The 25,311-nt window shown below is 35.4% G+C and overlaps 2 protein-coding genes across 3 annotated transcripts in view; one reads left to right on the forward strand and one right to left on the reverse strand.

Moving 5' to 3' along the window:
- Window positions 1–22,419, reverse strand: part of LOC106076573 (prostaglandin E2 receptor EP4 subtype-like) — a 90,748-nt gene extending 68,329 nt beyond the window's left edge. The window contains exon 1 of one of the 2 annotated variants that reach the window (XM_056030953.1): window positions 22,150–22,419. The gene's annotated coding sequence lies outside the window, so the exon portion shown is untranslated. Of the gene's footprint in view, window positions 1–10,977; window positions 11,126–22,149 lie in introns of those variants that run through there. The other variant, XM_056030957.1, reaches the window with a different exon arrangement.
- Window positions 1–25,311, forward strand: part of LOC106077623 (putative RNA polymerase II subunit B1 CTD phosphatase RPAP2) — a 273,180-nt gene that overhangs the window by 183,174 nt on the left and 64,695 nt on the right. The gene's annotated exons all lie outside the window — the stretch shown is intronic.

Raw genomic sequence — 25,311 nt, forward strand, 5'->3', positions numbered from 1 at the left:
AAATGTATATACTTGCTCAATTAAGCATAATTAATGCTTTAATTGAAAGGATATAATTATGCGACATTAGTTTGCTTATAGAATAAATGCATAAATAAATAAATAAACAGTTCTTTTTTGTTACGGTACGCACCGGTACGGCATACCGGCACCATTCTCATTGTGGGGAACAATTATTACTTTTCTTGTATTTTAACATTTATTATTAATTTATTAGTACTTAAAAGTTCGGCACCTATTTTTTTTTTTTACAAAAAAGCACTGTTTAAATATTATATATATATATATGTAGCCTATAAATATATAAACATATATATAATTATATATATAAATAACGTTGGAAAAGTTTCAAATTCTGCTATTTTTTCACTCTACTAATCTAGCACTAGAACGTATAGCCTACTATCAAATTATCAAACATGGACTATTAACATTTGAGTTTATCTTTAACTTTCCAATGAAGGATTCTTTACTCTAACTTGCTTAGGCTTAGACTGAGCAAAAGAGAAAGTTCCGGCTGGCAACATCAGGACCTCCACTTAATGTAACACTGAGATTGTTTGTTTAATAGAAAGTTTAGAACTAGAGTCAATGTTGACTTTCAGAGTATGTTTGAAGAATGAACTGATTTGATATAGCTGGAGGGAAAGAGGCAGGATGTCGGCAGGATGTCGGCAGGAGTGTGTACTTGTGTAAACATGTTGACTTATCCTCGCGATTTAATGAAATAAACTGTGTACTTAAATCTAGCTGTGTACCTAAATCTAGCTGTGTAATTAAATCTGATATTGATGAACATTTAAAGAAATATATAACTTGCAGATACATACATACATAGATAGACACAAAGATTTACAGACAACAAAAGTCGCACACCATCTGGTACTACAAAAATTATTTCGATATCAGATTTAGCCAAAACGTAAAACTTGAAAGAAATATTCTGACATTTATACTTAATATATATCAATAGACCTTAGTCGGAAATTCCTATTTAATTTATCAATAGACCTTGTCTGACATTTATATTTAATTTATCAATAGACCTTGTCTGACATTTATATTTAATTTATCAATAGACCTTGTCTGACATTTATATTTAATTTATCAATAGACCTTGCCTGACATTTATATTTAATTTATCAATAGACCTTGTCTGGCATTTATATTTAATTTATCAATAGACCTTGTCTAACCACTGAATTCAGTAGGCATGTAGCCTTGTTCTAAGTTCCACAGTCCATAAAAGAGTGGGCTTGTTATGTTAGCAACCAGTAAACATACTCACCAATCTGAAAGCCAAACTACGTATTGTGTCAATATGGAATATAAGTATGCCTCGATTTCATCTAGCCGCTATTGATATTTAGGTGACATATTGTATTAATAACTACTGTCAACTTTAGAAATAATGTCACTCCAGCCTACAGCCTCTATAAGAGTCTATATAGTGGTATATCTAATTATTATACTTAGCTTCCCTTTAATCTAAGGTCACTCAACTCTATTTGATGGTACATCTAATTGTTATACCTGGCTTCCCTTTAATCTAAGGTCACTCAAGTCTATTTGTTGGTACATCTAATTGTTATACTTGGCTTCCCTTTAATCTAAGATCACTCCAGCTATTTGGTGGTACATCTAATTGTTATACTTGGCTTCCCTTTAATCTAAGATTACTCCAGCTATTTGGTGGTAGATCTAGATCTAATTGTTATACTTGGCTTCCCTTTAATCTAAGAGCACTCCAGCTATTTGGTGGTACATCTAATTGTTATACTTGGCTTCCCTTTAATCTAAGATCACTCCAGCTATTTGGTGGTAGATCTAATTGTTATACTTGGCTTCCCTTTAATCTAAGATCACTCCAGCTATTTGGTGGTAGATCTAGATCTAATTGTTATACTTGGCTTCCCTTTAATCTAAGATCACTCAAGTCTATTTGGTGGTACATCTAATTGTTATACTTGGCTTCCCTTTAATCTAAGATCACTCCAGCTATTTGGTGGTAGATCTAATTGTTATACTTGGCTTCCCTTTAATCTAAGATCACTCCAGCTATTTGGTGGTAGATCTAATTGTTATACTTGGCTTCCCTTTAATCTAAGATCACTCAAGTCTATTTGGTGGTACATCTGATTGTTATACTTGGCTTCCCTTTAATCTAAGATCACTCCAGCTATTTTGGTGGTAGATCTAGATCTAATTGTTATACTTGGCTTCCCTTTAATCTAAGATCACTCAAGTCTATTTGGTGGTACATCTAATTGTTATACTTGGCTTCCCTTTAATCTAAGATTACTCCAGCTATTTGGTGGTAGATCTAGATCTAATTGTTATACTTGGCTTCCCTTTAATCTAAGATCACTCAAGTCTATTTGGTGGTACATCTAATTGTTATACTTGGCTTCCCTTTAATCTAAGATTACTCCAGCTATTTGGTGGTAGATCTAGATCTAATTGTTATACTTGGCTTCCCTTTAATCTAAGATCACTCCAGCTATTTGGTGGTAGATCTAATTGTTATACTTGGCTTCCCTTTAATCTAAGATCACTCCAGCTATTTGGTGGTAGATCTAATTGTTATACTTGGCTTCCCTTTAATCTAAGATTACTCCAGCTATTTGGTGGTAGATCTAGATCTAATTGTTATACTTGGCTTCCCTTTAATCTAAGATCACTCCAGCTATTTGGTGGTAGATCTAATTGTTATACTTGGCTTCCCTTTAATCTAAGATCACTCAAGTCTATTTGGTGGTACATCTGATTGTTATACTTGGCTTCCCTTTAATCTAAGATCACTCCAGCTATTTTGGTGGTAGATCTAGATCTAATTGTTATACTTGGCTTCCCTTTAATCTAAGATCACTCAAGTCTATTTGGTGGTACATCTAATTGTTATACTTGGCTTCCCTTTAATCTAAGATTACTCCAGCTATTTGGTGGTAGATCTAGATCTAATTGTTATACTTGGCTTCCCTTTAATCTAAGATCACTCCAGCTATTTGGTGGTAGATCTAATTGTTATACTTGGCTTCCCTTTAATCTAAGATCACTCCAGCTATTTGGTGGTAGATCTAATTGTTATACTTGGCTTCCCTTTAATCTAAGATTACTCCAGCTATTTGGTGGTAGATCTAGATCTAATTGTTATACTTGGCTTCCCTTTAATCTAAGATCACTCCAGCTATTTGGTGGTAGATCTAATTGTTATACTTGGCTTCCCTTTAATCTAAGATTACTCCAGCTATTTGGTGGTAGATCTAGATCTAATTGTTATACTTGGCTTCCCTTTAATCTAAGATCACTCCAGCTATTTGGTGGTAGATCTAATTGTTATACTTGGCTTCCCTTTAATCTAAGATCACTCCAGCTATTTGGTGGTAGATCTAATTGTTATACTTGGCTTCCCTTTAATCTAAGATCACTCCTTCTATTTGGTGGTAGATCTAGCTATTTGGTGGTAGATCTAATTGTTATACTTGGCTTCCCTTTAATCTAAGATCACTCCAGCTATTTGGTGGTAGATCTAATTGTTATACTTGGCTTCCCTTTAAACTAAGATCACTCCTTCTATTTGGTGGTAGATCTAGCTATTTGGTGGTAGATCTAATTGTTATACTTGGCTTCCCTTTAATCTAAGATCACTCCAGCTATTTGGTGGTAGATCTAATTGTTATACTTGGCTTCCCTTTAATCTAAGATCACTCCTTCTATTTGGTGGTAGATCTAGCTATTTGGTGGTAGATCTAATTGTTATACTTGGCTTCCCTTTAATCTAAGATCACTCCAGCTATTTGGTGGTAGATCTAATTGTTATACTTGGCTTCCCTTTAATCTAAGATTACTCCAGCTATTTGGTGGTAGATCTAGATCTAATTGTTATACTTGGCTTCCCTTTAATCTAAGATCACTCCAGCTATTTGGTGGTAGATCTAATTGTTATACTTGGCTTCCCTTTAATCTAAGATCACTCCAGCTATTTGGTGGTAGATCTAATTGTTATACTTGGCTTCCCTTTAATCTAAGATAACTCCTTCTATTTGGTGGTAGATCTAGCTATTTGGTGGTAGATCTAATTGTTATACTTGGCTTCCCTTTAATCTAAGATCACTCTAGCTATTTGGTGGTAGATCTAATTGTTATACTTGGCTTCCCTTTAATCTAAGATCACTCCTTCTATTTGGTGGTAGATCTAATTGTTATACTTGGCTTCCCTTTAATCTAAGATCACTCCTTCTATTTGGTGGTAGATCTAGCTATTTGGTGAACAAATCTAATTGTTTTCAGTAGGACATGTCCAGGGGTGGATGTTCTAAAAGGGTTTTTTTGGGTTCGAATCCTGGTGGTACTGGTGTTATCCTCCCTTGCGGGGCAATGACAAATGTGCATGAAATGAAATAGCTTGTCACGTTATCACTCCAAAGTTTCGACGTCACTTCCGCTACACCTGAAGCCGTCACAAAGAAAAGAATTCTTACTGCACATTGTAAAATAATGAAGTATTATTTACTGCGCTGATTCAATGTCAAGTTGTTACAGACTAAAACGGTAGCATAGTGGGGTGTGGGGGAGGGGTGACACTTTTGTTTTAAGAGTTCAAACGCGTTTCACTTGTGAAGTTTTTACTCAAACTGCACCCAGACGTGTTACAGGTTCAGCTTGACAGCTAATTATTGTTATCAAAGTCGGCAGCGATGGGGAAAGAAGAAAGGCGAGGGTTCGTTCGCTGTGTATTTTAGTAGCCACGCCTTCAATAGTCGTGGTTTGTTTTTGGTTTGGTTTTGAATTTTTGGTACATGCCATGTCGTGCCTTCTTCAATAGTCGCAGTGGGATACTTTGTGGTTGGTCTATCACAAAATGATTATTTATTTCTTATGTCTTGCGTTAGGCAGGTTTATGTCTCATTTGGCAGGTCTTTGTTCCATTAGGCAGGTTTATGTCTCATTTGGCAGGTCTTTGTTCCATTAGGCAGGTTTATGTCTCATTTGGCAGGTCTTTGTTCTATTGGGCAGGTCTTTGTTCCATTATGTTTATAAAAATAGAATTTTTAATAGGAAAAAAATAGCTAATAGTGTTTAAACTTAAAAGACAATTTCAAAAGTCAAGTTGGGAAACAGACTTTGCAGGTGCGCTACTCTACACTTGAACCATGAACTTTCTGACGTAAACTTTCAATGTGTGTTTTGAGTTATTCAACAAGCAAAATATAACAAAAAAATTATAAAATATATAAAAGCCTATCTAAAGGGGAAAACTCAGCACTTACAACTATAGTATCAAGAATTTTGAAGCTATTTCCCGTTTTCGAAATCAAACCAAAAAACTAATCGGTTATCTTTTTTTTTTTTTTTTTTTTGTTGTTTGTTTTGTTAGGTACAATAAATAAGTTTCAAGTTTCAACTTGACTCTAGAATGGCTGTGGGAGAAATAACGTGAACAATTATTTAAGGAGACAAAACCCGACAGTTTAACAGTATCTGTGAATACCGAAGTATTCATTTCCCTTGTTGGTATCAAATAAAAAAATAATTACTAGTAATTAATTAAATAATTTGTTCATTTTTTTTATTAATTCATGTGTGGTCTACGCCAATGAATAATCGTGCTAATTTTCAACTTGATTCGAAATGGATGTGGGAGAATTAACTTGTTCAAACTTTTTACCAGACAGAATATAAGCTTTGTAAACAAAAAAAATCCATTGGATGTAAATGTATAAAAAAAAAATCAGCCTACTACTGTGTCTACAAGGCAGAACACAAAAATAGAAGCTTCCAGTGTTTTTATGAGCATCTCATGATCTCACTATTAACCACAGCTAGAGTGGTTAGACAACTGATGGGCACATGAGTGTAGTTTACAACGCTATTTAGAAGTAGACGAGTTGAACTCCTCACATTTTACAAAGAGGTTTTTACAAACCACGAAAGCGAAATAAAACGTTCCCTATCATTCGGAGTCTAGAATGTAAAGGTGCCGTCAACAATTGAGGACATCCTTGAAAAAAAGAAGGAGGCGCGGGGGCTGAGCGGTAAAGCGCTTGGCTTCTGAACCGAGGGTCCCGGGTTCGAATCCTGATGAAGATTTGGATTTTTATTTTCGGGATCCTTGGGCGCATCTGGGTCTACCCAGCTCTAATGGGTACCTGACATCAGTTGGGGAAAAGTAAAGGCGGTTGGTCGTTGTGCTGGCCACATGACACCCCCGTTAACCGTAGGCCACAGAATCAGATGACCTTTACATCATCTGCCCTATAGACCACAAGGTCTGAAAGGGAACCTTACTACTTACTTTACTTTACTTGAAAAAAAGAAACGCGATTTTTTATCTGTACAGTTTATATGAAGATTTCAGCCATTCGTTTATCTTAATGTAAACAAAAAGTGTAGGTCAGTGCTATGCAAATATTATCTAAAGTTTAAGGTTATGGCTTTCTCTTTTTATAGACCATCGAGAAGACAGAACGACAGTCCAGCGAACATACCACACGACCAGACAGATAAGAAACAAAGGTAAGAGACAAAGTTGTGGGAAAGATCACGCAAAAGAATGAGCTGGTCAATCAAACAATGTCAAGGATGCCAAATTGAACTTCCCTGTTGCCAACTAAAGAACTAAGAATTGAGCTAAAGTCATTTTAACATCTCAACGCTAGGCAATTGATCTCATTTATTACCACGAGTTATTTGCCCATTTGTTTTCAAATAAATTTTAAATCATAGAGTTAAAGTCTAACTAAGGCTTCCTCCACACTGAATGTGAGTATGGTCGCTATAAACGAAAAAGCCTACAAAATTTGATTCTGCCATGCTAAAACCTTTTTAACAGTGCCAAAAGTATCATATCATTTAAAAAAAAAACCCAGCTTATCAGCTTAATTTGTACACCGTGTACACCAACAAGCTAGCTATTAAGAATGTGTCCGCTATATATGAACATCATAAATTCTACAAGTAACAAAAAAAAAGGTATTTCCGACAAATTTCTGTCTATAAATCGTTCACGATAAAGTATACGTCACCACTTTTTTCTAATCAATTTTGTCACTAGGAACTCCATGCATTAAAGTCCTTAGACTATGGACGAAATTATATATATTATATCTAGACTGGAAATCGGAAACTAATTCTTATCCGCGATTGATCGATTCACAGACCTATATATATAGATTTTTATGTACGTAATTCTTTTTCAAGCTGGAAGGGAAGTCGCGCCAATCAATCTTTTCTTATATGTCTATGTTTCTGTCTTAGAAAAGTAATAATCTTTAGTTTTCAAAGTTTAGAAATAATGCAAAATCATTTCTCGGATTTTTTTTTAGAATGGGCTATTAATCACAAAACTATATATTCAAGCAAATATATGAAACAAAGCCATTTCCATTGAGATAAGATAAGAAGATAAGAATATTTTTCAAAATACTAGATCGAAATAATTCATGTCTATTGATTTTAATAATCTTATGTACATTTAAATAGATTGATTACCTAGATCTTTTTAGATTATGTATCTAAAAATTGCAAAATAATAATTCTGAGACGAGAGTACTCTTATTTTTGATGTTCAATTACTAGATCTAGATCTAAACATTAAATTAGAGTAAAGCCACTATTGCGGAACAGTTTGCAGCTACTTTTAGTTTTCAATTGTTTGCTCCGTAATGGTTAGACCTATGGAAAAACTAAAAGCATCTAGGCATTGCCCATCCATTTCCCGATAAAAATAGACGCTTTGTTTCGTTTTTCAACAGATATTTAAATTGTACATTCAATTCGACTGAGATATGGGTAGTCACAATTACAGAACAGGATTTTTTAAGAAGTCACAATTGCGGAACAGGGTAAAAATGTCGGAACAAAGCCTATATAAAGCATATATTTTATTACTCTAATACTTGAACTCCTTATCCTTTACATTAATTTTATTTTTATTAAAGCTAAAGACAACACATTGTCACTTTTTGGTTCTTTACCTCTTTAATTTAATTGTAATTGACGTCATACTACTCTGATTTTCCTTACAAGTTTTTTTCCCACTATTCTTTAATTCTTTTTTGTTATGTTAATATTATATATAGGCCTATATATGGTATTATGATTTTTTTCTTTTTGCTGGACGTCCGGTTATCATACATTATATATTATATGTAATATTATTCTCTAAATGTTTTTAAATTTATGTATACTAATACAAACTCATATTTAAATTCCGATATCTAAATCACTATATAAATATTAAGCTAAATGACAGTAAATGCGCAGGTCAAATAAATGACATCTATAGTGTTCCACAATTGTGATTATCTTTAAAAAGGTAAAAACAGGATTAACACCTCCTAATTTTTTAAAAATTGAATTCCTGGTAGATAGCTATGAAATGAAGTTTTTTCTCATCCATTTATAAACCGAAAAATATGTGTATCATGCAGGTGATGTGTCATTATCATTTTTAAAAAGCCTTAAGCCATGGCCTATGCGGTTCTCCTGGTACGTTAAAAATAATGGACGATTCCACACATGTCAACTTTAACCTGGAGTCAAAATTAATTTTCTGCTGTGAAAGGAAATCCCTTATATTGGAAATGTAGAGAAATGGACCATGCGCAGTACCGTTACAGTAGTTTAGCAGAACATTTCAAAATAAAGTTAATTTTAACTAATTTCGACGAGCTGTTCCGCAAACATGCCTGCTCCGCAATAGTGACTCTACTATATATGTAACATAGGTTAGGGTTGAAAAAAAACAACTTTACTTCTTATATCTACTTTACAAAACAACGCCTTGTTTCAACTTTACTTCTTATATCTACTTTACAAAACAACGCCTTGGTTCAACTTTACTTTTTATATCTACTTTACAAAACAACGCCTTGTTTCAACTTTACTTTTTATATCTACTTTACAAAACAACTTTACTTCTTATATCTACTTTACAAAACAACTTGACTTCTTATATCTACTTTACAAAACAACTTTACTTCTTATATCTACTTTACAAAACAACTTGACTTCTTATATCTACTTTACAAAACAACTTGACTTCTTATATCTACTTTACAAAACAACTTTACTTCTTATATCTACTTTACAAAACAACGCCTTGTTTCAACTTTACTTTTTATATCTACTTTACAAAACAACTTGACTTCTTATATCTACTTTACAAAACAACGCCTTGTTTCAACTTTACTTCTTATATCTACTTGACAAAACAACTTGACTTCTTATATCTACTTTACAAAACAACGCCTTGTTTCAACTTTACTTCTTATATCTACTTTACAAAACAACTTGACTTCTTATATCTACTTTACAAAACAACTTGACTTCTTATATCTACTTTACAAAACAACTTTACTTCTTATATCTACTTTACAAAACAACTTGACTTCTTATATCTACTTTACAAAACAACTTTACTTCTTATATCTACTTTACAAAACAACTTGACTTCTTATATCTACTTTACAAAACAACTTGACTTCTTATATCTACTTTACAAAACAACTTTACTTCTTATATCTACTTTACAAAACAACTTTACTTCTTATATCTACTTTACAAAACAACGCCTTGTTTCAACTTGAAAGAACAAATTTCTCGACATGTTTGTGTAGTGTTAAAAGATCTCCATGTCCAGTCTAGATAGAATCTATATAGTAGTTTATTTATTTCGGACATTACATGAATTCGGACATTCGCTGTTTTTTGTGGTCATTAAATAATTATTTTAATATGTATTATAAAACTAGCGCGCTGTATAATGTGCTTGTCCATTTTCCAATGATTCTGACCCAATTTCCTTCCATTTAGCTGTCTTTTTATGTAAGAAAAACGAATTTCAAATTTGTTAGTCAGGTTGTTGTTTTTCCCTATGTTACCCGGATGACTTTACCTCTTCCTAGAGTTAAGACTATATTTTTTGATTGGCTAAGTCTATACTAATGAGCCTGGCAATATTTATTCTGTTTTTGGAGCTTATTTATTTGATTTATAAGCCAAGTTTTCTAATTCCATACCAAAAACAAATTAATACGGTGTCCGAATTAAATTACGATTTTCTTACCAAAATTTATTTCGGACAGCCAGTTTTGGACATCAATAAAAATGATCTTATATTATATTTGTTCGTTTGTTGTTGTTTTTTTCAATAGAGAATAAATGGGCAAATGTTTGGAGTGAGCTTGGTACATTGAATGAAGTTAAATGCTTAGATCTAGACCTACTAGATAGATCTAGATTTATATAGAGAGAATATAGAGGATTCAGTTAGGCAAGAATGACTATCGTAACCTATAGGGGCCTACTATACTACAAAAGATCATCTGTATTAGAAATTTATTAAATTAATACACAAAAAAAAAAACATTCAACACACATCTAATCATGCAAACCCCAAACATTCAACACACATAAAATAAGTCTAAAAGTCGGTGCAGAAATCACTATTCCAGTGACCTAATTTTGGTAGAATAAGTGTGTTCATATTTTAATTTTTTGTGTTCGTATTTATGCATAGTTTGAAGACATCGTAATGATTTCATGTGAGGGGCTATGCCTGGGGATCTTAAAATTTAGTTAATGTTAATATAGAATTAAAATCTGAGTTTATTGATGCCTAAATATAGAGACTGTCCGAAATAAATTATGGTGTCCGGAATCAAATAATGTGGGTCAAATGTGTCCGATTTAAATGAAAACACACATCCTCTTTGACCTTAAATATAATAACAAATATAGGTTTGGGGAACAAATATAAGTAGTCATCCTTATTCTCCTTTAACTAAAGAAGATTTTGATACGTCATTTTCTTTTCTATGTCAAACCATTGTCAAATAATGCGCTGTCAAAGTCAAACTTTCAAATTTGGGCCTATAGGTGTCCGAATAGCATAAACTACTCTATTTAGTTGTATGGAAATAACTTTAAAAATTCATCTAAAGCACAGAGAGGGAAAAAAAGCGAAGGCATTACCTTCCTAAGCTTGCTCCAACCTCCATGGTGTAACTTTAAAGATAAGCGATGTGCACTCTACTAATCAAAAGATAGCATGATCTACTTGATACCGTGGAGAGTAGGGTAAGGCTGAGAATATTCTGCCTGCAATAGTTTGTCTAACAGCTGCTCCATAAGTAATGATGTTATAGATGTCTCCCTCCATAAGTAATGATGTTATAGATGTCGCCATAAGTAATGATGTTATAGATGTCTCCCTCCATAAGTAATGATGTTATAGATGTCTCAATAAGTAATGATGTTATAGATGTCTCCATAAGTAATGATGTTATAGATGTCTCCATAAGTAATGATGTTATAGATGTCTCCATAAGTAATGATGTTATAGATGTCTCCATAAGTAATGATGTTATAGATGTCTCCATAAGTAATGATGTTATAGATGTCTCCATAAGTAATGATGTTATAGATGTCTTCAGATATACTGCACCTAATACCAGCTTACAAAAACGGCAACACAATTAGAAAGCATCTCAAATTGTTGATGCAGTGACTTCTTGTGATACATCAGAGAGGAATGGAGTCAAGTTCAAAGAATGAACTAAGAGAACCCTTGAACCAATTTGACGTAATGAATTGAAGAGCCATAAGGAAGGTATACAGACGCCATTTAAGATTGCAGTCGGAAGTTGTGAGATACACTTTATAGAACTCTATATCAAATGGTATTTAAATAAAAATGTTTGGTACACATGAAGTATAACTAATTTTCTTTTTTGACACAACTCAGCATAAAATGTGGCTTTGTATCTTTAACCGGTTGGGTAGGTCTGTGTTGAGATGTAGCTCCAGATAGATCATTCAACAACACATTGTAAGCTATATTATGAGATAAACACACAAGGCTATATTATGAGATAAACACACAAGGCTATGTTATGAGATAAACACACAAGGCTATGTTATGAGATAAACACACAAGGCTATGTTATGAGATAAACACACAAGGCTATGTTATGAGATAAACACACAAGGCTATGTTATGAGATAAACACACAAGGCTATGTTATGAGATAAACACACAAGGCTATGTTATGAGATAAACACACAAGGCTATGTTATGAGATAAACACACAAGGCTATGTTATGAGATAAACACACAAGGCTATGTTATGAGATAAACACACAAGGCTATGTTATGAGATAAACACACAAGGCTATGTTATGAGATAAACACGCAAGGCTATGTTATGAGATAAACACACAAGGCTATTTTATGAGATAAACAGGCAAGGCTATGTTATGAGATAAACACGCACCTAGCCGCTCCGATTCCTTGAAACGTTTTCGAAGGTTGGGAAATGAAGGACAACAAATGACCACACAACATTCTTATATTGGAAATCCTTGGACGTCGACGTTTATTAAGTTACAATATCAATACAATATACAGGACCGGATTAAGATTTGATAAGACTGTTAAAGACATCGGCCCCTTGTAAGCGACAATTTCATCTTTGCTTTTTCCTGAAAATGATTTTTCGAAGACTTTTAAGCAAATAGGGACTCTAAGCTCTAGTTTCTGTTGCTTATAGGTAAATCCAGCACTTAAAATGTACAATAGACAAATATAACTCAAGGTGTTAAAGATTTCTAATTAGCCCTCAACTCATCCAAATCTACGGTACTCGTTATCACCATTCAGTTTCACTCTAGTCTCCCCTTTCATCATCTGTCCTCCCTTTTTATAAATCCTACAGGCGTACGTGCTAACCATGTTTCCACAAATATCCTCTTAGTCATCATCATCATATTTCCTTTGCTTTCCCCATGAAACATTAAAAACACGCCACTCTCCACGGTCTCTTGCTAATTTTTTAATGGCTTCCCAGTTCTTTCCTGTCCTCTCGGCATCATCTATCTTAGTCATAATTGAGTCATAATACATGTATTATATCAGTCAACACACACGCACACACACACAACATAACCTCTCTCCTTTAGTTTAATTCATGCTTTAGTATTATCGCCCTTACTACTCTACTGCCGATCTGACTGCCAAATGCACTGTCACTATCTACATATATAATTCTCATCATAGCCCAAGAGTTTGGACAAGAAGTAAAGGAAAGATCACTCACTCTTTTATTTCTGCAAGTCGGACTAGAGTTACCCTACGCAAAAAAGGGGAGGAGAACAAGTAGTATTCACCCGTCAGAAAATGGCAGGGCAGACTTAACCGTTCCACATTAACAGGTATTGCATAATGCCGTTTTTTTTTCATCGCGCGTAGGATTGGCGTTTTCCATTTTGAATGACACCTCAAAATGACAAGTTTTTGTCTATATATTTCCGGATTTTTTTTTTTGATTTTTTTTTAGTTTTCAAAAGATTTTAATAATTTCCGGAGATTTCCATGACTTTTTCGTATATTTTGCAATTTCAGGACATTTCAAGGAGCTCCTGGTAAATCAGGAGGCTGCTGGAATTCTGTTATAAGTTATAAAATAGTTTAATTTAATAATTTACACCTAGAATTAGCTCGGGTCCTTTGAAAGTGCGGGGCCCACTGCGGTAGCATAGGTTGCAGTGGCCTAAGGCCGGCCCTGCAAAATAACGGCGTATGCTACGCTGTGGGTCGACTAGTATAGTTAAATCCGCATCTTCAACGCAAATGTGAAAGCAGTCCTTTTATATGACCCATAGACTTTGAGAGTAGGTCTAATATTACAGACGAGCTCAAGACAGTCACCAATAAATGCATGCGACATATAATTGGTGTCAAAAGGTCGAACAAAATCTCTACTGCCTGTAATGCTATGGACAGCAGAAAACATTGCCAAATAGGCTCTGTACTGGAACACACAGGAGAAGGGAAAGGCTGGGAGACCAAAGCAAACATCGAGGAGATAAGTTGACCAAGAATCAAAGATGGCAGAATGGACATGAACCCAATCAAGACCAATTCTATTACGATTGGTCTCGACACAACTAAAGGAATAGCCCAGAAGAGTCCTAGCGAAATGCAGAAGAAAAAAGTCAAGTCTACCATTAGCTTGTAGATAATGTTTCTCCAAGATCCACAATGCTTTGAAATATTCACTTGCCAAGGATTCGCGTACCTTATATAGGTTAGGACAGAATTCACCATTTCTTCATAAAATTATTTATAGATTAAAGTTTAAATGTTTGCTCTTTTTGCGCAATTTGTAAATATGTGCCTTTGAAACTTCGTGATTCCATAGCAACTTTTTTGAAGGAAATTGTGCAAAATAATAAAAGATTGGATTTGACATACCATCTCCGCTTACTTATAATAATAAGGCTTATCTTCGAGTCCGAAGATTAGTGAGGAATGCAGTATTTCCGCTTACTTCTAATAATAAGGCTTGTCTTCGAGTCCGAAGATTAGTGAGGAATGCAGTATTTCCGCTTACTTCTAATAATAAGGCTTGTCTTCGAGTCCGAAGATTTGTGAGGAATGCAGTATTTCCGCTTACTTCTAATAATAAGGCTTGTCTTCGAGTCCGAAGATTAGTGAGGAATGCAGTATTTCCGCTTACTTTTAATAATAAGGCTTGTCTTCGAGTCCGAAGATTAGTGAGGAATGCAGTATTTCCGCTTACTTCTAATAATAAGGCTTGTCTTCGAGTCCGAAGATTAGTGAGGAATGCAGTATTTCCGCTTACTTCTAATAATAAGGCTTGTCTTCGAGTCCGAAGATTAGTGAGGAATGCAGTATTTCCGCTTACTTCTAATAATAAGGCTTGTCTTCGAGTCCGAAGATTAGTGAGGAATGCAGTATTTCCGCTTACTTTTAATAATAAGGCTTGTCTTCGAGTCCGAAGATTAGTGAGGAATGCAGTATTTCCGCTTACTTCTAATAATAAGGCTTGTCTTCGAGTCCGAAGATTAGTGAGGAATGCAGTATTTCCGCTTACTTCTAATAATAAGGCTTGTCTTCGAGTCCGAAGATTAGTGAGGAATGCAGTATTTACGCTTACTTCTAATAATAAGGCTTGTCTTCGAGTCCGAAGATTAGTGAGGAATGCAGTATTTACGCTTACTTTAATACTTGACTTAAAAAAAACGTTCTTACTACATCTACATCCTAGATATAATTTACAGGAAATAGATTTCTTGGAACACTTGAGGGTGTTGGAAAAGGGAGGTCAGAGGTTATGAGCTTAAGAGGTGTCAGCAGAGCACACCCACTTTAAGTGTACAGTTATTGTGTCGGAGATTAGATCACCCGTGTTTAGTTTAAGAGAGTTGAGCATGCAGCAGAGTGGAGCGTTGGGCAAGAGAATTATGTCGTGAAAAATAAATACAAGCTACATTTGTATAAATATTAAATGGACCTCATTCACCAATCGTAAACAAACTACATTTAGTCACGTGATCTTATTGATAAAACAACGAGAAAAAACTGTCACGTGACAACCATCATGAATTAAACATGAGATCGTAAATTATATAGAAGAGATAGAGCACCACGTGCTAAATGTTGTTTGTTTGCGATTGGTGAATGAGGTCCATTATCTCTGGACTGGCACAGAAAGCTATGTTTGGACTGTTAAATATGTTTTATCTTTCTCCTTTCTTTTTCTTTCACTCCGTCTCTCTCTCTCCTCCTCTCATTCTTTTACCTTTCGTCTTGCACCTTTTAACACCGTGTTTAGATCTATCTTTTTATTTTATTTTTTTTTTGAGCAGCTCTTTTATTTTAGTTTTTTTTTTTTTTAATTTTGTTATCTTTCTGTAACCCAGTTTTTGTAATCAAACAATTTGGACTTATAAAATGTAGGGAATGTCAAAGGAAATTCCTTATTACAATGTCAAGGTCATAGATTCAAAAGTCTTATTTTATCCACGTTCTTATGAATTTTTTGTTATTGATGTCAAGAAACTTCTTTATTTCTAGTCTCACAATGTAAGCCTAGACCACAGTATAGACTATAGTACAGAGTATGTGAATACCACGCTTCTGAGATGTGATCAATAGTCAACAGTTCAGATAACAATTTGTTTCAGAAAAACAAAGACACTGTAGATCTAGAACATACAAAAATGTTTCATTCTCTGTTCTGAAAGGAAAGAGTTGTGAGCTTCATTTACAAATAGCCCAAAAATCGTTCTCATCATTTTGGACAATGCTTACATGTGGACTCATTGTTCCTAAGTCACCTTGCACGAGCAGTTGCGTCCAGTCGGAACTAGTTACAAAGCTTATATTAACTCTGTCTAGTGTCTGTCCAGTCTGAACTAGTTACACAAGCTTATATCAACTCTGTCTAGTGTCTGTCCAGTCTGAACTAGTTACACAAGCTTATATCAGCTCTGTCTATTGTCTGTCCAGTCTGAACTAGTTACACAAGCTTATATCAACTCTGTCTAGTGTCTGTCCAGTCTGAGCTAGTTACACAAGCTTATATCAGCTCTGTCTATTGTCTGTCCAGTCTGAACTAGTTACACAAGCTTATATCAGCTCTGTCTATTGTCTGTCCAGTCTGAACTAGTTACACAAGCTTATATCAGCTCTGTCTAGTGTCTGTCCAGTCTGAACTAGTTACACAAACTTATATCAACTCTGTCTAGTGTCTGTCCAGTCTGAACTAGTTACACAAGCTTATATCAGCTCTGTCTATTGTCTGTCCAGTCTGAACTAGTTACACAAGCTTATATCAGCTCTATCTATTGTCTGTCCAGTCTGAACTAGTTACACAAGCTTATATCAGCTCTGTCTAGTGTCTGTCCAGTCTGAACTAGTTACACAAGCTTATATCAGCTCTGTCTATTGTCTGTCCAGTCGGAACTAGTTACACAAGCTTATATCAGCTCTGTCTATTGTCTGTCCAGTCTGAACTAGTTACACAAGCTTATATCAGCTCTGTCTATTGTCTGTCCAGTCTGAACTAGTTACACAAGCTTATATCAGCTCTGTCTAGTGTCTGTCCAGTCTGAACTACTTACACAAGCTTATATCAACTCTGTCTATTGTCTGTCCAGTCTGAACTAGTTACACAAGCTTATATCAACTCTGTCTATTGTCTGTCCAGTCTGAACTACTTACACAAGCTTATATCAACTCTGTCTAGTGTCTGTCCAGTCTGAACTAGTTACACAAGCTTATATCAGCTCTGTCTATTGTCTGTCCAGTCTGAACTAGTTACACAAGCTTATATCAACTCTGTCTATTGTCTGTCCAGTCTGAACTAGTTACACAAGCTTATATCAGCTCTGTCTAGTGTCTGTCCAGTCTGAACTAGTTACACAAGCTTATATCAGCTCTGTCTAGTGTCTGTCCAGTCTGAACTAGTTACACAAGCTTATATCAGCTCTGTCTAGTGTCTGTCCAGTCTGAACTAGTTACACAAGCTTATATCAGCTCTGTCTATTGTCTGTCCAGTCTGAACTAGTTACACAAGCTTATATCAGCTCTGTCTAGTGTCTGTCCAGTCTGAACTAGTTACACAAGCTTATATCAGCTCTGTCTAGTGTCTGTCCAGTCTGAACTAGTTACACAAGCTTATATCAGCTCTGTCTATTGTCTGTCCAGTCGGAACTAGTTACACAAGCTTATATCAGCTCTGTCTATTGTCTGTCCAGTCTGAACTAGTTACACAAGCTTATATCAGCTCTGTCTATTGTCTGTCCAGTCTGAACTAGTTACACAAGCTTATATCAGCTCTGTCTAGTGTCTGTCCAGTCTGAACTAGTTACACAAGCTTATATCAGCTCTGTCTATTGTCTGTCCAGTCTGAACTAGTTACACAAGCTTATATCAACTCTGTCTAGTGTCTGTCCAGTCTGAACTAGTTACACAAACTTATATCAACTCTGTCTAGTGTCTGTCCAGTCTGAACTAGTTACACAAGCTTATATCAACTCTGTCTAGTGTCTGTCCAGTCTGAGCTAGTTACACAAGCTTATATCAGCTCTGTCTATTGTCTGTCCAGTCTGAACTAGTTATACAAGCTTATATCAACTCTGTCTAGTGTCTGTCCAGTCTGAACTAGCTGATCAAGTTGAAACTTTAAAGTGAGGAATAGAGCAGGAATCAATTAAAATTAATAAATTAGTCTATTCATCTTGGTAATTAATTAATAGGTTTGACATCGAAAAAGGGAAATAACCTCTACGTTATTGAGAGATATAGTTGTAAATGAGGAGTTCTTCTCTGTACATAAGCTTTGGGCAGTTTTTGTGTGTAGCTTTTATTACTGTTTAGTTAGGGCTTTGGAAAATTTCTACAATCTTGTGTTTTTAAAATAAAGTCTTGCTTTGTGAATTTGTTTCAAATAATGCACGTGCGTTTGAATTTGTTTTCTTGTCTCGCGTATTAACAAGACTTGGTCGAAATCATGTTCAATGGCTACGGTAATGATATTTCCCTACGTTAACAGATTGTTTTAAACTAAATTAACTGGGTTTATGCCCTCAATGTAACAAGTGGACCTTGTGAAGGAAAGTAGGCCCTACAGGTTTCATGGGAAACAGATTTACAGGTCAATACTACACAAATGTCATCAAACCTTATTTTGTATGTTTCACGGAAAGCAAAAAAAAAAAAAAAAAAAAAGATTACATTAAAGTGTGATTTTTGTCTTAGTGCTGGGATAAATACCTAAAAGTTCAGCCTTTTATTTACGTGAACCATTTATGTCTAATCTATTTCTTTGACTAGTCAGAAAAAAACAACATAAATCAACTTAAAAAATTAAAATTCTACATAACACTAACAAGAAAATTGTTAATGTTTACAAGTACACGATTTAGAGATAAACGTTTTAAAACTCTAGTTCCCCCATTATCTTTATTTTGAAGGAGAGTCTGTAATTTATAAGATAAGAAATATGGTACAAACGAACTTGTGAACACATCCTCCCCTCTCATTTCCTATTATTTCTACTTTTAAGCGACCCTGAACAGAATCAGTTCGAATGAAATCTTTGAGAGCACCGTGTCTGTTTAGATTTGGATTAGGTGAAAGTAAGAGTCAGATGCATTTATCAGCTGTTCCTGGAGAGTCTCCTGAGTTGTTTACCATATGAAGCATGCCTGGAAGATTGTAGCTGTGAAGATAAAGTCTCTGATATCTCAAGTCTGGTATCTCAAGTCTGGTATCTCAAGTCTGGTATCTCAAGTCTGGTATCTCAAGAGTGTTGGAATGGATGTTAGGTCTATGTTTTAACTCTTATCCCTTTATGATATTAGAGAAAGAGAGAGAGGGGGATTCTGTTATTGTAACCCTTCATTTTTGTTTTGTTTTCTGCTGCTTAACGCCTTCTTGTTGCTTCTATACACATCGAATCATGCCCACAACTGCTAGATAGCTTTCCTAGACCATATCCATCGGGCTCATCAAAGTAACAACAAGAAGCCTCAAACTGGGCCGCTATCGTCTTTTTTTCATCAAATGACCATGACAATTGTAAGAAGTGCACAAATGGATTAATGAAAAGTGGACTTAGAGGTAGGTCCTCCAGTGTCCGTTAAGCTCTCTCCACAGAGATCGATCAATGTCACTTCTACAGGCTCTTCCCAGCTGGTCTTCTAAGAAGGTGCGACGCCATGGTATACGTAAACGACATTGTTTTCGCTTGAAAGCAGACGACACATAATTGATTGGGAATTTTAAAATACAGATTTTCTGAAGGTTAAGAACGTTAAACATATCAGGAGAGTGCTGTTAGAAAGAAACTGAGAGTCAGTGTGACGAATTATGTTTGGCTAATTGAACAGAAAATAGTGCACAAGTCGGCGGAAAGTATTTCATTGATCGTTATAAAACGTAGATCAACTCACTCGCACTTAACAAGTTTATAAGTTTGTTTGTTTGTTTAAATCAATATGTGATCAAACTGTAGTTGGCAGACGATTATATTATAACTATTTATGGTAAGTTTAGATTGCACTATAGTCGCTCATCCAGATCTGTAGAGTGTACATGAAGAGCTCACTGAACTAATTGAACAGAGGCTCAAACATGAACAGAACTAAGTTCATCTGAACAGATCTTGATAGAAGAGCTCCAGAACCGAACAGAACTAAAAGTAAACATTATAAATTCCTAAATTCTGCCATTGACTACAATAACACTACAAAAAAAAACACTTGAAAACCTATTAGAGAAAACACAAACTTGAGGCTGAAAATCTTTGCCAAAACACGTTGGTCTGGGTATCCAAGATTTATAAAAAAAAAATAATAATAAACTGCGAGGACTTGATGGAAGTAGACGTCTTGACGAATTGATGAAGCTGAAAGATCTGGAGTCTATATGCTAATAATAATAATATTATGATTTATATTGCGTTGTTGATAATCATAATGTCGTCTCAAGGTGCCGGGAGAAAATTACAGACATAAAAGCGAGAATAAAGGAAGCAAACTAAACAATTTTGTCAACACGCAGGTCTTAATGTTCTTCTTGAATTTAGTGAATCAAGTGGTTTGTCTTTGGTCCATGCACTGAAAAAGCCCGAATTCCATTACTTTTCAGGGGGAAAACCGGCACAACTATCAGACCTGTGGAGTCTGCACAACTATCAGACCTGTAGAGTCTGCCCAACTAACAGACCTGTAGAGTCTGCACAACTAACAGACCTGTAGAGTCTGCCCAACTAACAGACCTGTAGAGTCTGCACAACTAACATTCCTGTAGAGTCTGCCCAACTAACAGACCTGTGGAGTCTGCACAACTATCAGACCTGTGGAGTTTGCGCAACTAACAGACCTGTAGAGTCTGCATAACTAACAGACCTGTAGAGTCTGCATAACTAACAGACCTGTAGAGTCTGCCCAACTAACAGACCTGTAGAGTCTGTATAACTAACAGACCTGTAGAGTCTGCACAACTAACAGACCTGTAGAGTCTGCGTAACTGACAGACCTGTAGAGTCTGCCCAACTAACAGACCTGTAAAGTCTGCCCAACTAACAGACCTGTAGAGTCTGCCCAAATAACAGACCTGTAGAGTCTGCATAACTAACAGACCTGTAGAGTCTGCATAACTAACAGACCTGTAGAGTCTGCACAACTAACAGACCTGTAGAGTCTGCACAACTAACAGACATGTACAGTCTGCATAAGTAACAGACCTGTAGAGTCTGCACAACTATCAGACCTGTAGAGTCTGCCCAACTAACATTCCTGTAGAGTCTGCCCAACTAACAGACCTGCAAAGTCTGCCCAACTAACAGACCTGTAGAGTCTGCCCAACTAACAGACCCGTAGAGTCTGCACAACTATCAGACCTGTGGAGTTTGCGCAACTATCAGACCTGTAGAGTCTGCACAACTAACAGACCTGTAGAGTCTGCACAGCTAACAGACCTGTAGAGTCTGCATAACAGACATGTAGAGTCTGCATAACTAACAGACCTGTAGAGTCTGCACAACAGACCTGTAGAGTCTGCACAACTATCAGACCTGTAGAGTCTGCACAACTAACAGACCTGTAGAGTCTGCACAACAGACCTGTAGAGTCTGCATAACTAACAGACCTGTAGAGTCTGCACAACTAACAGACCTGTAGAGTCTGCATAACTAACAGACATGTAGAATCTGCATAACTGCTCTCAAATAAAGAGGATTTGTACAACACATTTGAAACAAGGTAGTCTGCTCTTTGTTTTCTAGGCTGTCGTGTGGCCAGCACAATGACAAGGCAACCATTTTTCTAATCTAATTAAAGGTAAACAATAGTACTAGGTCACTTAAGTAATGGAAGGTACTCAACAGATCTGGGATTGAATTAGAGACGAACAAAAAATGTCTATTGTAAACACGTGCCTTTACTGAACTGCTGCTCTTTGGTTTGGAAACTCATCTTAAGGTACATGTTCTTGTTTTAATTGTTATATACTTATCCTCATCTACAGACTGTCTCCTGGTCACGTGATCTCGTCCTAATTTTATAATCCGTATAATCAGAGATTATCTCAACTTATCAGGTGAAGTAGGCAGATAAGCCTAACAAGACGTAGCCACTTATCAATACACAGACATCTAAGTCTAAACAGTTGTGTCCTACTTGTTATGAGATTCACCAATTTAAAAAATGTGTCAGTGAGTATAATATTGTGTATGTCTGAATGCCTGGGTGTGAATATATCAGTGTGTGTGAATGTGCGTTAAGGTATTATGATGAAAGTCTTTCAGTCAATATTGTTTGAAAGCTACTTACCTGTGAAAGAATGTAAGTTTCACACTTCTAATTAATGACTGTAGTTTACAATAATTACATCCAACGTAATAACGTTAACACGAATGTAACTTTTTTTTAGGCAGTCAGTTCAAATAAACTCCTGTAGAGGAGAAACATAAAGCTCTACAACTAACATGAACATTTCTTTTGGCCTAGTTTTTTTTTTCTTTTTTCAAACAGTGTATATGAGATTTTAAGGTGTAATTTTTTACGTGGCATTCCCGCCTTTCGCAGGACTCGTGCAGCAGTTCAAATCAACTTCAAGAGTTTTTCCCCCTCCTCTACTTATAAGAAAAAAATATTTTTTTAAAGAAACGCACTAAGCGGAAGGTCTTTGGTGCGTTCGCTTTTGTTATCTGAGTAAGGGGAAATAACCAAAGTTATTAATACATTTTTTAAAATCATCAGTGGCCTCTATACTCTTTCAGTGACCAAGAATGAGAGTTTGATTCTGACCTGGGCACCCAGTTAATTGGTTTCTTCACCCACCTGGGAACCCCGTTAACTGGTTTCTTCACAGGAAAAGGTAGATCTATGTTACAGTTACAGAGGATAAAATAATTTCACCTAGTACTAGACTATTTTTGCTTTCCTGTAAACCAATTGTCGCAAACTGCAGCTCTGACTCCTTGGCAGTTTTATTTCCACGAAATGTTTAGTGCGCGCACGGAACTTGCCTTTTAAGAGACATTTTAGAAACATCTACAGATCAGAAGCACATTTTTAGAAAGCAACATTATCTCCGTCGAATTGTTGCGCGCCGAAGTGCATTTAAATTAGATGTGAATTCAAAGTGAAATGAACAGAAAACTTTTTGTATTGGTCCAAAACGTAAGAAATCCAATTTAGAAAGAAACGTATGACTAGACACAAATCATTTAGTACCGGAACCAATTATTCAGTTGGGTAGTAGTTGACCAACCCGATTAAGGACCTCACTTCCTTCTTTGTACTGTCTGGTTTCAGCTCTTAGATCTGCTGCACTTTCGTACTATCTGGTTTTCACTTCTCCCTGACCTTCGTTATGTCCCAGACATTGAATATTTGTAAAGCCAATCTCTAGATGGTTAGATGGGTTCAAAGTAAATCCATGACTTTTCAATACAATGACAACAATTTGTACATCACTAACATGAGTATCCCAACTTTCACTAAATATACAAATGTCGTCAAAGTAGAACAACACATTTTTAACATCCCTTAGAATTCTTTTCAAAACCCTATTGAGATGGTTAGGAGCACCACTGAAGCCAAATGGGAGGTAATGAAGCATGTAATGTTCCCCCAAGACTCTAAAGGCTGTATACTCCTTACATTCTTCACTTATAGGTATTTGCCAGTATCCTTTAGTTAAATCAACTAGAGTACAATACTTTGCCTTGTAGAGTTTATTAAATAACTCTTCTTGATCTGGAATCAAGTCTGGTGGTATTTGTGTAATATTGTTCAACTTGCGGTCATCAATGCATGGACGTAGTGTACCATCACGTTTCTTAATAACCACAACAGGAGCGGCATACGGTGAATCTGTGGGTCCTAGGATACCCAACATACTGTCAATGTCCTCTTGTAATGTATCCTTCCTGTTCATTGGTACTGTACATGGCTTGCTATAGGCTTAGTGTCTAAGAGTTGTATCTTCAATTCGTCCACGTTTGCTTTTCCTGGTATGTCAGAACTAATATCTTTACAATCATCTAATTATTTCTTTAAAATCCTCTAACACCTTCATAATTTCCCTTCTCTGATCACTGTTTAAATCTGGATTCATATTCACCTGCGATAAAATGTTTTCAATCATTTGTTTCTTATGATTGATTTCTAATGTCGTAATGCTGGGTAAGATATCTTCATTTCTCATGTCTGCTTCAAATTCATTTTCATCATCTACAACCGACACCATATTAGCAGACAATATATTGTTCACATTTTTCAATATTTGCAACATTTTCACTTCTGTCATTTTTATTTCTGCTATAATACTTCATCAACCGATTGATGTGATAATGTTTCAGCTTATCTCCCTTCTTTACTAGAAAATTGAACCTCGATACTTTCTTCGCGATTTTAAATGGACCTTGACAATATACAGATAACTTGTATTTTTCCATCAATCTTGCGCATCGTAGAGTATCTATCATATTGTATCTTGTACTTATGCTTCTTAACATCACTATTTCTGTTAGCAATTGACGTAAATTGAAATAATCTCTCCTTCAAATCCATTAAGTATGAGTAAACATTCCTGTATACATCTTCATCTTTGTTTACAAATACTTGTTTCAAAATAGCCAAGGGTCCTCTCATATTCCATAGACCATTTGAAATGGCGATATGCCTGTAGTTTCATTGGGAACTTCTCTGTAGGCAAAACGTGCAGCGCTGACTTTTCTATCCCAATCCTTAGGAAGAATTGAAGCGTTCATCCATTCCATTCGAGCTGGGGTGAAAAAGAGCTGAATGTACTATCTTAATATTGTAAAACTTACAAACTTACTTGTACAGATCAGCAGTAAATTGACTTCCATTGTCACTTAATACCTCCTGCGGTATACCAATTCAACTGAATTCAACGCCTCAATCACAGTTGTAATGTTTCGTAACAGTATTGCCTCTGCCCATCTCGTTGCAATGTCAACAAGTGTTAAAATAAATCTGTTTTTGTTTTCAGTAACCTCCAACGGACCAACAATATCAATTGCCACTTTGTAAAACGGTGTTGTAACAATATTCATACTGCCAAGTTCTACTCTGTCACATGTTCTTGGAGTTCGACAACGTTGACAAATATCACAAGTCTTAATAAACTCCTTTATTAGCCAAACCTTGCCAAAATAAATACTGATATATTCTTGCTTTAGTTTTTCTCACTGATAAATGACCTGCAAACATATTTTCATGAGCTGTTTTTAAAATTATCTTCCTTTTCGACAATGGCATTACAAGTTGTTTTTCTTCTTGACCAAATTGACCTTTGAACACACGATATAACAATCTGTCAAATAACTTGAATTGAACACTTCCATTTTTCTTATCTACAATCTTTTCTTTCTGATGATTCCATAATTCTTGTAAAGTAGGATCACTAACTTGTTCTTTCAAGAAATCCTCACATGTACCAAACAACTTGTACAACAATCT

This window comes from Biomphalaria glabrata, chromosome 5 (genome assembly GCF_947242115.1).
Source record: "Biomphalaria glabrata chromosome 5, xgBioGlab47.1, whole genome shotgun sequence".
NCBI classification, from domain to species: domain Eukaryota; kingdom Metazoa; phylum Mollusca; class Gastropoda; family Planorbidae; genus Biomphalaria; species Biomphalaria glabrata.